This window comes from Labrus mixtus, chromosome 17 (assembly GCF_963584025.1).
Source record: "Labrus mixtus chromosome 17, fLabMix1.1, whole genome shotgun sequence".
Lineage (NCBI taxonomy): Eukaryota > Metazoa > Chordata > Actinopteri > Labriformes > Labridae > Labrus > Labrus mixtus.
This window is the reverse complement of record NC_083628.1, coordinates 25,089,113-25,098,902: the sequence shown is the minus strand read 5'-3', so window position 1 is coordinate 25,098,902 and position 9,790 is coordinate 25,089,113. Positions and strand designations below refer to the sequence as shown.

The following is a 9,790-nucleotide window of genomic DNA, read 5'->3' as shown; positions in this document are numbered from 1 at the left end:
AGGGGACAAGGACTGCAGAAACAAATAGAAGTTCTGCTTTGAAGGCAAAGTGTTTTTAAATCCCTCTGATTTGATTTACTTTCTTATGAGGCCGCTCAAATCCTCTAAGCCCTCGTTTCTCCCTGCAGTGACACAGTAAACATCTTCCCTTTGCCAAAACTGAACTGCAAACATGAAGGATTTCTTCCCCCCTCCTGGTCTAATTTACAATGTTGGAAAAACTACCCCAACCTTCACCTCTGAAAAAAGTCACATGAAAAATAAAGTAATTCTCGTGGGAAATGAGGCAGTGTTGAAAACTATGAAAGCTGAAGTTTGCAAAAAAAACATTTTTCAACTCTTGCACCTTGCACTATATTTCATAGGAAACATATTGTTTTGATGGCCATAATATACAAGATATGTTACATAATACATTAAATGTAACGGTAGCAACAAGCCATCATTTATTTCCTTGCTATGCTTTTTCCCCCATAGTATCTGATTCAATAACTTCTACATGTTGCCCGTTTCTACGCTCTAAATCAAGCCAAAAGCAATTAGGAGTCAACTATACAGTATACTGGCTCAGAATGTTGGAGCATACAGCACCTTTATATTTCTTAGCCAAAACGGATGTATATGAAGCATGGCAGGGCACCAATAACATAAAGAAGGTAATCCTAATCAATTAAATAATAAACGCTGTCAGGGACAATGTTTATACTTCCAATTTCCTGAGGAGGGCCGATAAGGGTCTCCATTGGCGGACATGTTTGCTTGGGGTGGCTGTTAAATGTTATTTCATGCACTGAAATAGCAATGGAACGTTCTATTAGCTGTATTGAATTATTGCTAATGCTGTACTGCTCCAGACAAGCCGGATGTGTCTGCTTTGTTTCTGCACATTAATTTCTGTCAAAAATAAACACAGGCCTGGATTTGCTTTAATAAGGCTGTGTTTTTATTCATCACGTTTTTCTACATCAATTACCGACGTAAGCTTCAGAGTTACTTCAGAACTTCATTATTATGATTTAAGATCATAAGATATAAGTCAAGAAATCTAATCTTAAAGGAAACTACTTATATTTATTAGATAATGATTATTGTATTAAGAATCATGTGTCCGACATTCATCAGGACATTCTGGGAGCTCTCAGCTTCTCAGTAGGTTCCTGTAGCCCAGTAGATCAGAAGCCATGGCTCTCGAGTAGACGGAGCTCCCCCAACCTTCAGTGAGGTGCTCTGGCACTACAATCACCTGACATCCCTGACGCCCAGCCGCCAACATCGGCCCGCGTTGTCCCAAACACCGCCCAACGCCCAGACTCCACCATCGTACTGTGTCGTCCCTCAACCACTGCCCAGCCTGTCGGACCATGTTGTCCCAACCACCGCCTGACGCCTAGCCACTAACATCGGACTGTGCCGTCCAAACCGACGCCCAGCCACCACCATCGGACCATGCCGTCCCCACAACCATCGCCGTCCTCATTCATGCACAGCCTGCTCCGACCCTACCTTAGGGGTGAGGAAGTGTGGAGGAATAGAACCCTAACCCTAACCCTCCTGCCTGCATATTATCCCATATGCTATTTTGTAAAGCGTCTCGAGATAACACTTGTTATGAATTGACGTTTTACAAATAATGATTGATTGATTGAGAGAAAGTGATCAGAAAGCATCAATTTCCTGTTTGTAATGGGTCTGTGTCTGTGGTGATACTCAATTATTTTAGAAAGGGCATTATGGAACCTCAATGTAATTTGAAGTTTTTAATCATTACTTGAATCCAGAGGAGCAATAACTCAGCCATTACAGTAAGAGGCAGTGAAAGGATGAGTTACATCAGCAGCACTAATACAGGATAGATCCATAGCAAGGGAGCCTCCAGGGCAACCACCATCGCAGATGAAAGCCCATTTATTCTGTTTGTCATCTGCGGCTTATGGTCATTAAACGTCTGGAGGGAGCAGTCACCGGGGCATTCGATGCCTGAGGCCATTCGTCAGTACTAGAAAGTGAAGGAAGTGTCAGTGGCCTCTCAGTACACAATCCCAACACTTTCATCAGACCTTTGGAGCCTGCAGAGAGAGATCCTGTCATTGTGTTTGAATGTGTGTAGTTGGGTTGATCTTGTAAAAAGAAAACATTGAGCCAAAAAAAAGAAAGAACAGAAAGAGGGGATTTTAGATTTCTGTGTCCCTGCACCTGGGTGTGTATAAGTGTGAAAGCGAAAGTTTGAGTGACTAAGTTGTTGAAGCATTTTAGTGAGTTTGTGTGCACAATGAGTTGAACCCTGGGTGTTTGACAGAGGACAAAACGCTGGCTGTGTGCTCGAGTGTGTGTCGACTCACTCCCTTCATGCTCGTTAGAAACGTGTGAGACATCTGGGTACGTGGAGAGAGAGAAGAAAGTGTGTCTTGTGTGTGTGAATGTGTCTGACAGGCTATGAAAGGACCACCCTGGAATCCTTACTAGTGAGGTCATAACTCAAGCATCAGCACCAGGGCTACATCCGTACACTCATAATACACGCCTAATTAACACACACAGACAGACACACACACACACACACACACACACACACACACACACACAGACACACACACACACACACACACACACACTCTGTGTCATGGTCTCCTTTTCTGTTTCAATGATACACACTTTATTACTGTTTTGAATAAGCAGAAACTTAAACCTACCTCTAAATATGCTGCAACATTTCATATATTTGATGTTTTCTTTGGGAGGGGACATTCTCACTGCCCTTTGGTTGAATAAAGATACTTACTATTGACATTTGGCTTTTTTGGACCGAATAGTTCTAGGAACTGTTGGAACCCTCCCCTTTTTTTGATTGATTCCACACCGCAGGAACTATGAACTATTTAATTTCCTCGAACCCTGTTTAGAAGAACCTTTGTATCTCCTGCTTCAGAGAACTTACTCTCCCAGCACAAGAGGGACTTTGAGTGAAATAAGTGCATGGTGATTGGTCCATACGTCAGTGTAGGTTGATTGGTTGAACACCAATCCAAGAGCTAATCCAATACCACCCCCCACCAATTTTAAATCCCATGTATGAAAATAACAGTAAATAACTGTCAGCATAAGCTCTTAAAATCAAAATTAATAAAAATCACATAAACACACAACAAACACTCAGCTCCAGCCTCCCACCACGGCGTCCTCCATAATATCTGTGTGTTGTGTAAGTGACCTTGATCAAGTAAATGTAGGCCAACCTACATCACTTTAAGGTGAATTTCCGCCATCACCATGGCTACGAATGCAGACATAAAAGTGTCCCCATGGTGTGTAGTTCTCAGGGAACTTCTCAGGGACAGTTCCTCTTTAACAAGTCCCTATAATGGTTTGGTCTGAAAACACCTAATAAGACAAAAAGTTCTAGTTGAGAAATGTACTAAACCCAAACTCAAATCAAAAGTGTAATCAAAAGCTTGATGGACATTTGATGAATATCTTCTCTTATGAGTTATCTTATGTGTGCAAAATTGACAAAATTGCATGTGTTGTCAATCAATCTTAAACTTTTGGATTTTTGGATGCAAAGCCCTTTCCTCTAAGCAATATCTGCAATTTGAAGTTGTGACACTGATGAAGGCAGTATGGCCAAAAACATTTTCCCTCTGGGATCATTACTCAATATGACAAGTTTAGAAATGTAAAATACAAGTCTATCTTTGGGTTTTGTAATCATTGTACTAACACATACTGAGATAAACTGGCTGGGTCCTGTCAGATTAATGGTGGAACAGAAGTTGAATAAACTGCAGCAATTTAACCTCAGTCTGCTCCCGCTTTCTCAATGATTCAATATCTAACTGTTGCTTTTGTGAATATGTTCTTGAGAGGAACAGAGACTCAGTGTGAACACCACTGAAACTTGTGTTTGACATATTATTCCTACGGAGACAGTTTAGTCTGTATTACAGAAAATGTACAACTAAGTCCAACAGATGTCTGGCCAAACCCTGATGTGGGAGTCTATACGGAGCTATAGTCCACATGAAGTTGATAACAAGACGAATACTCAAAAGATTAACTTGACCGTAACAGGGGTGATATTAGCATCTTTAGGCTCCTAAATAGAAACATGTAGAGTTCCAGCTCATCATCCTGCTAAACCCCTACTTCAAGAACAAGAAATGTTTTCCTACATGTGAGATGTTTTATAAACAACAACAACAATACAATGACATTACTTGAGTTACACCACAAAACAATTTGTAAGGAAATGAAAGATGGAACGTTCTGCAACTACAAATTTGTAAAGGTAGGATATTATTATGAAATCAACGGTGACTTTTGGATTAAACCAACTGAACAGATGGTTTAAGTTATTACATGTGGCATTAGCAAAGGAATATATTTTACTTAAAATATTGTTGATTATTACTACACAGTAATCAAAATGATTTGGCAAATTACTGTCAAATAGAAAAAAAAACTGTCATTATTTTAGGGGTGCTGAGATGAAATTTATAGGTGCTGAAACACTCCTAAAAAGGGTCTTGAATCGCTTATGGATTGTAACCAACATCTCTTTTCCAGCTTTTTGTAATTGATAAGCCCCCGGCCAACATCTCACTTGTGACTAAAATCTGGATATGCTTACTTAAGTTCATAACCAGTTCAAACGTTAAGTTACTTCAAATGATTTACAAATGTTAATAGGCACCCCCACATTCTTAAGCCTTACATTTCATCCCATAGGCCAACTTGAAGCTCTCAAAGTTTGTTTTTTAGAAAAGCACTGAAGCCAAGGTGAGTTTCTCAGATGTTTTGAATCTGGATCTTCTCAGCCTCTTCTAAAGTCTTTATCTTTTTCTTTTTTTGTAGGTTGTGCTTGTCCACCCCTGTGTTTGTTTTGTTCTCAATGATTTGTGAATAGTGTGACTATGCCATTGCTCCTCTGTGTTTGTGTCTCATTTCTATGTCTCCATAGTTTTGAGGAGGTCAAGTGACAAAAGAACAGAATACATTTTCTGACTTTGGAACTCAGAAAAATATGATCATATGGAGATAGTTTGGATGTGAAAGTTCAAATGTAATTGCTTATGTGTTGTTATACAAAAAAAAAAAAAGGCCCCTGCAGTTCATCAACAATGCTTGAGCGGGAAATCGTTGGCTCTGTGGTCTTCAGCTTTGTGAGAAATCTTCATTTTCATAGAAAGTCACGAAGGATGTACGAGCGATTTACAGTCATGCATGAATTATCATTCCAAATAATGATTCCATTGCACACATCTGGAACACAGTAATGATTTTGGAAGATGTACAACTATTTTTATATCATCAAATAAATCACTGAGGTAGCAGACTACAGCTGTGCAGCACTTTACAAACCAGGCTTTGATGTGAATGAGTTCTTGCTTCATCTGACGGTGATAGAAAATGTCTTCACTAAAAGCTGCAGAATTTCTAACTCTGCTCTTGGAATCACTGTAAATTGTCCAGTCTAGGTTTAGTTAATGCCCATCCATCAGAGTCCTTGGGCCAAAATTCCATTCTCAGAAAAACTCTCCCAAGGGTCTATAGGAACCTCAGGAACTAAGTGTGTTACCACGGTGGCAACAAGTGTTAGTAGTCCTCTTGAAAACGTCTCTGGAACATGTCTAACAAACTGCATGTGGCTGATCTTTCCCAGAGATGTTGTAAGAGTCCCACACTGCTGACATGTTCTATCACATTTTCTTCAGCCCATTAAAAAACCTCTTCTTTGAATCAGCAGATAGGTATGCTAGCTTGTGTAGCATCAAATTGATGCAACATAACATATACGCGTACACATCAGGTACTGACATCAGGGTACACCACATTATTAACAAATGGGCTGATGATTTGCTGATAGTGGCTGGTGTCAATGTTCAACAGATACGTTGGTGCATTCCTAGATTAAAGGCTTTATATGCGATTTTTTGATCCAGCAGATGTCGCCCTGGAGCACCAGCATGAAACCAAAACAACTCGTGGTGCATTGTGGGTTAGCATGCTAATGCTAGCGATCTTTATTATGCTCGTATCTTCACACTGCATGTAAATTTACCTGAAATGAGCGTGATCTAGAAACACAGTTAAGCAGTGAGTACAGTATGTTATTCTTCTTTTCTCTAGTCCCTCAATTAAACAACTTTTATACACGAGGGGAGGAGTCAGCCGGCCGGGCCGGCTATGTCAACATACAGAAAATATGACTCGTAAAACTCTGAAAACATCACAGACAGTGGGACTCGGGTGTTACACCCATTGTAGACAGTCATGACTCACAGAGTTATTTTCAGAGGATATACTTGATTTCTATTATATTTAAATGTGAAAAATCACATGGAAAGCCTTTAAATGAAGTTTCAGAGGTTAACAAGGTGCCTGCTCAGGGGGGAATTTGTGGAAGGGACCAGAAGCGCTGAACTTTTCAGACTTTTGGATTTCTTTCCATCTTATATTGCAGAAACGATTTTTAAAAATCTGCTGTGCCAGACTTGTGTCATGTTCACGACAGATCTGTTTGAAGCCAGTTTGACCCAACACAAAGCCTCTGCCTTATTTAGCATTTGTGCTGAGGACGGAATCCATTTTTACTTTTGTTCTAGTGTTGCACAAACAGTTGTGGCTACCTATAGCATAGCATTAAATCTGATCTATGGTCATACATACCAGACTTATTCATGTCAAATCCATAGGTCTATTGAGCTGGTAAAAAATGCTGACAACAATGAGCTAAAGTAACCTTTAAGTCATTTAAGATGTTCCAGGTCATTTTGGTGAAAACCATAGACCACAAATAAAGATAGATAAAGCCTTGATGACATAACTCTCAAGGGGGCGCTTGAAGCATGTTGATGGCAGTGACCATTTAGAAAATGTTTTCTCAAGCTATACAGTATCTTTCAGTCAACCCAACACCAGGCAAAGAGCTGAAGCTGAGGCAGGTCTCCTAGCAAACAGCTACAGCGTGACAGCTTGTCAGTCAGCTCAGCCACAGCCCTCATTATGAATTATTCAACCAAGCTGTAAACATTTTTATTTCTGCTGTACAAAAAGGGTATTTTTGAATGGATGTAAATCTGACTTCTGGCTTCTGTCGCCAGCCTCAGGTGGACAGAAAGTTGTTTATTGGTGAAAACACAACTTGTATTTACATTTATCTTATTTGCCAGTGATAACGTTTAATAGCCCCAAGTGTCAAATGATCATCATGTTCATTATACATCTGTCTTTGAACTATCTTTTTAGTGAGACTCCTCTAATCTGTCAGACTTTAAAATGTTTTTTGATACTTTAATCCCATCTGGTAGCATTTTCCATCTGTTTTAATTAGATGACTTGCCCCCATACATTTGTCACGTGGATGATATTCTTCCCATAACACATTTCACTAAGAGACTGAAAGCTATAGGACATGATAAAGACTGCCAGTCTTGGACCAGGACTACTTATTTGTTGAAGGTGTCAGATTGACTATTTATTTATGTTTATATAAATTTGAAATGAACTTTGCATGTGAGAGCACACTGAGAGGATTTACGATCTGTGTTCTTCGGCAGCTATCATAAAACGATTCCCCTTGTTTATGTGAGCCTCTCTACTCTTCCCCAGATTTTCTCTCCCTCCACTTTTTCCAGCTTTTCTTTCCACATGTTCTCCATTTTTGTTTCTTTATTTATTGCCCATTGTCCTTACTGTGTTCCTCCCTTCTTCACCACTCTCTTATTTGTTCACATTTGACCCACTCGTTTCAGCTCATCTTCTTGCATCTTTCTTTTCCTCAGCTTTCCCCTCCTGTCTCCACCTCTCCACTTCACTCCTCCTCCTTCTCACCCTTCTACCTCCCCCTTCTAGCCTTTGCCAACTACCCACACAATGTGCCCATTGTTTCCACTCTCCCACCCCAGAAAGCAGAGACACAGGACTTCTACGACCCAGGATACACACTAACACTAACACACATAGGCATTCATTCTCTAACTTTCTCTTTAACTGTATGGGTGGGTGAACATAACCACACACACCCTCACACATACTCTCAAACAGTTGCTGTGGAGCGGCACAGCTCAGTACAAGGGTTGGATTGAGAGTTGGCGTTGAGTCATGTGTGACAGCAGCCGTGACATACTGATTCATAACTGGTCAGTGGATGATACCCCTCCAACCACTTAAGCACGTTCAAGGAAGCCATAATGACACATGTTCAGTCATCATATGTATTTGCTAAGAATAGAATACGTTAACCCTATGATTTTGACAGTATATTTTTCCAGAATATAATTTGAAGTCTTTATAGATAAAAAAAAATAACGTGACACGTTTAAATGAAACGAGGCTGAATTGAATTAGAATAGAGCATGGAATTTATAGAGAATGGATGAAGTAGATTGAAAGTTTTACCAGAATAGCATAAAAAACAGGACAGGATAAACTTAAATTTAAAAGAGTGCAATCAGACTTACAGAACAACCATAGGCTTCTTTGTCCAGAATGAAATAGCATAGCCTAGAATGTGCTTGTAGGTCATATTTGACTGTCCTAGAAAAAAAACTAAAATTGACTGGACTGGATCAGGACTAATCGAAATGAGGGGATTTCGTTGCAGATAAGATAATTAAACTTGACTGTAATAGAATGGAATTTATCCTTTCTCATGGATTAAACTATCTTTTGACTATCGGCCGATATTAGCTTTTCCAGTGAATATCAGTATTGGCTAATTTTATCACAGATATGCACCTATTATAATAGATTGATTCACCACTTAAATAGCATTTAATTTGAGTTTCATTGTATCACACTAGCAGTTCTCGTTCATCAGCAGTGTGCTATATGAATTACAACAATCAAACGTGGACACAGGTACATGCCCAGTTACTTTCCAGTTGAGTGACCATCTTGACTTCCTTATATATCTTTTCCTCAAGTGTTTGATAACTGTATCTGAGGCATAAACACAAAAAATATATATATATATATATATCCTTACAGATTTGAATGAGCTAAGGTTCTAATGTATCTATGTATCTGACTTTCTCTCTCCCTAATATCGGTATCAACCCCAAATATCCCATATTGGCCGGGCCTTAGTAAAAACATAGAATCTGAAAAATCTTTCAAAAAAAATAAAAAAAAACCTTTTTATGAAAAAACTTCTACCACATAACTAGAGATTTATGAATCATGTCATTAAACCATCAACAGTAGTCTGAATTAAACCTTGAGAGTAATATTTCATCCCCTTATGTGGAGGAACAAACTTTCTTAATTACCAACAGCACAGTGAAGACAGGCTGATTAGAGGTTGCAGTGGCTTCTGTTACGTCTAAACACTATAAAAACAATGTTTTATGTCTAATTAACAACCAGAATAATAAATAACACATGAAAGTGCACTTTAATTTGGCTATAAATTCTTCCAGGGATCATAGCTTGGGAAATCTTAATGACAACTGAAATCCGACTCATGGGTTATTATCTGCCGAGCAGCATATAACTCATTTTGCAAATGTCCTTCAAATAAGCTTCTTTGCTTTAAGGTCTCTTTTCCATGATCTGTTCCACGTGTTAAAGTAGGTTTTAAGGCTAAACAGCAGGAAAGTAATCTTTTGAAAGTCCTCAGAAATGTCACTACGAAGTGCAGACGTATAAGCATGACACATTCATGCAAGGTGTGTACACCAAATCAAACCTAAACACAGTGGCATTTGTTCATTCTTCAACAACTAATGGTAGACTATTTGGATTCAATGAATTCCTTCAAGCTAAATTTGTGTCTCTTGTGAAGTTAACA

The 9,790-nt window shown here is 39.2% G+C and overlaps 1 protein-coding gene across 1 annotated transcript in view; it reads left to right on the top strand.

The window, feature by feature from the left end:
• si:busm1-57f23.1 (uncharacterized protein LOC368621 homolog) overlaps positions 1-9,790 on the top strand; it is a 270,341-nt gene that overhangs the window by 87,270 nt on the left and 173,281 nt on the right. The gene's annotated exons all lie outside the window — the stretch shown is intronic.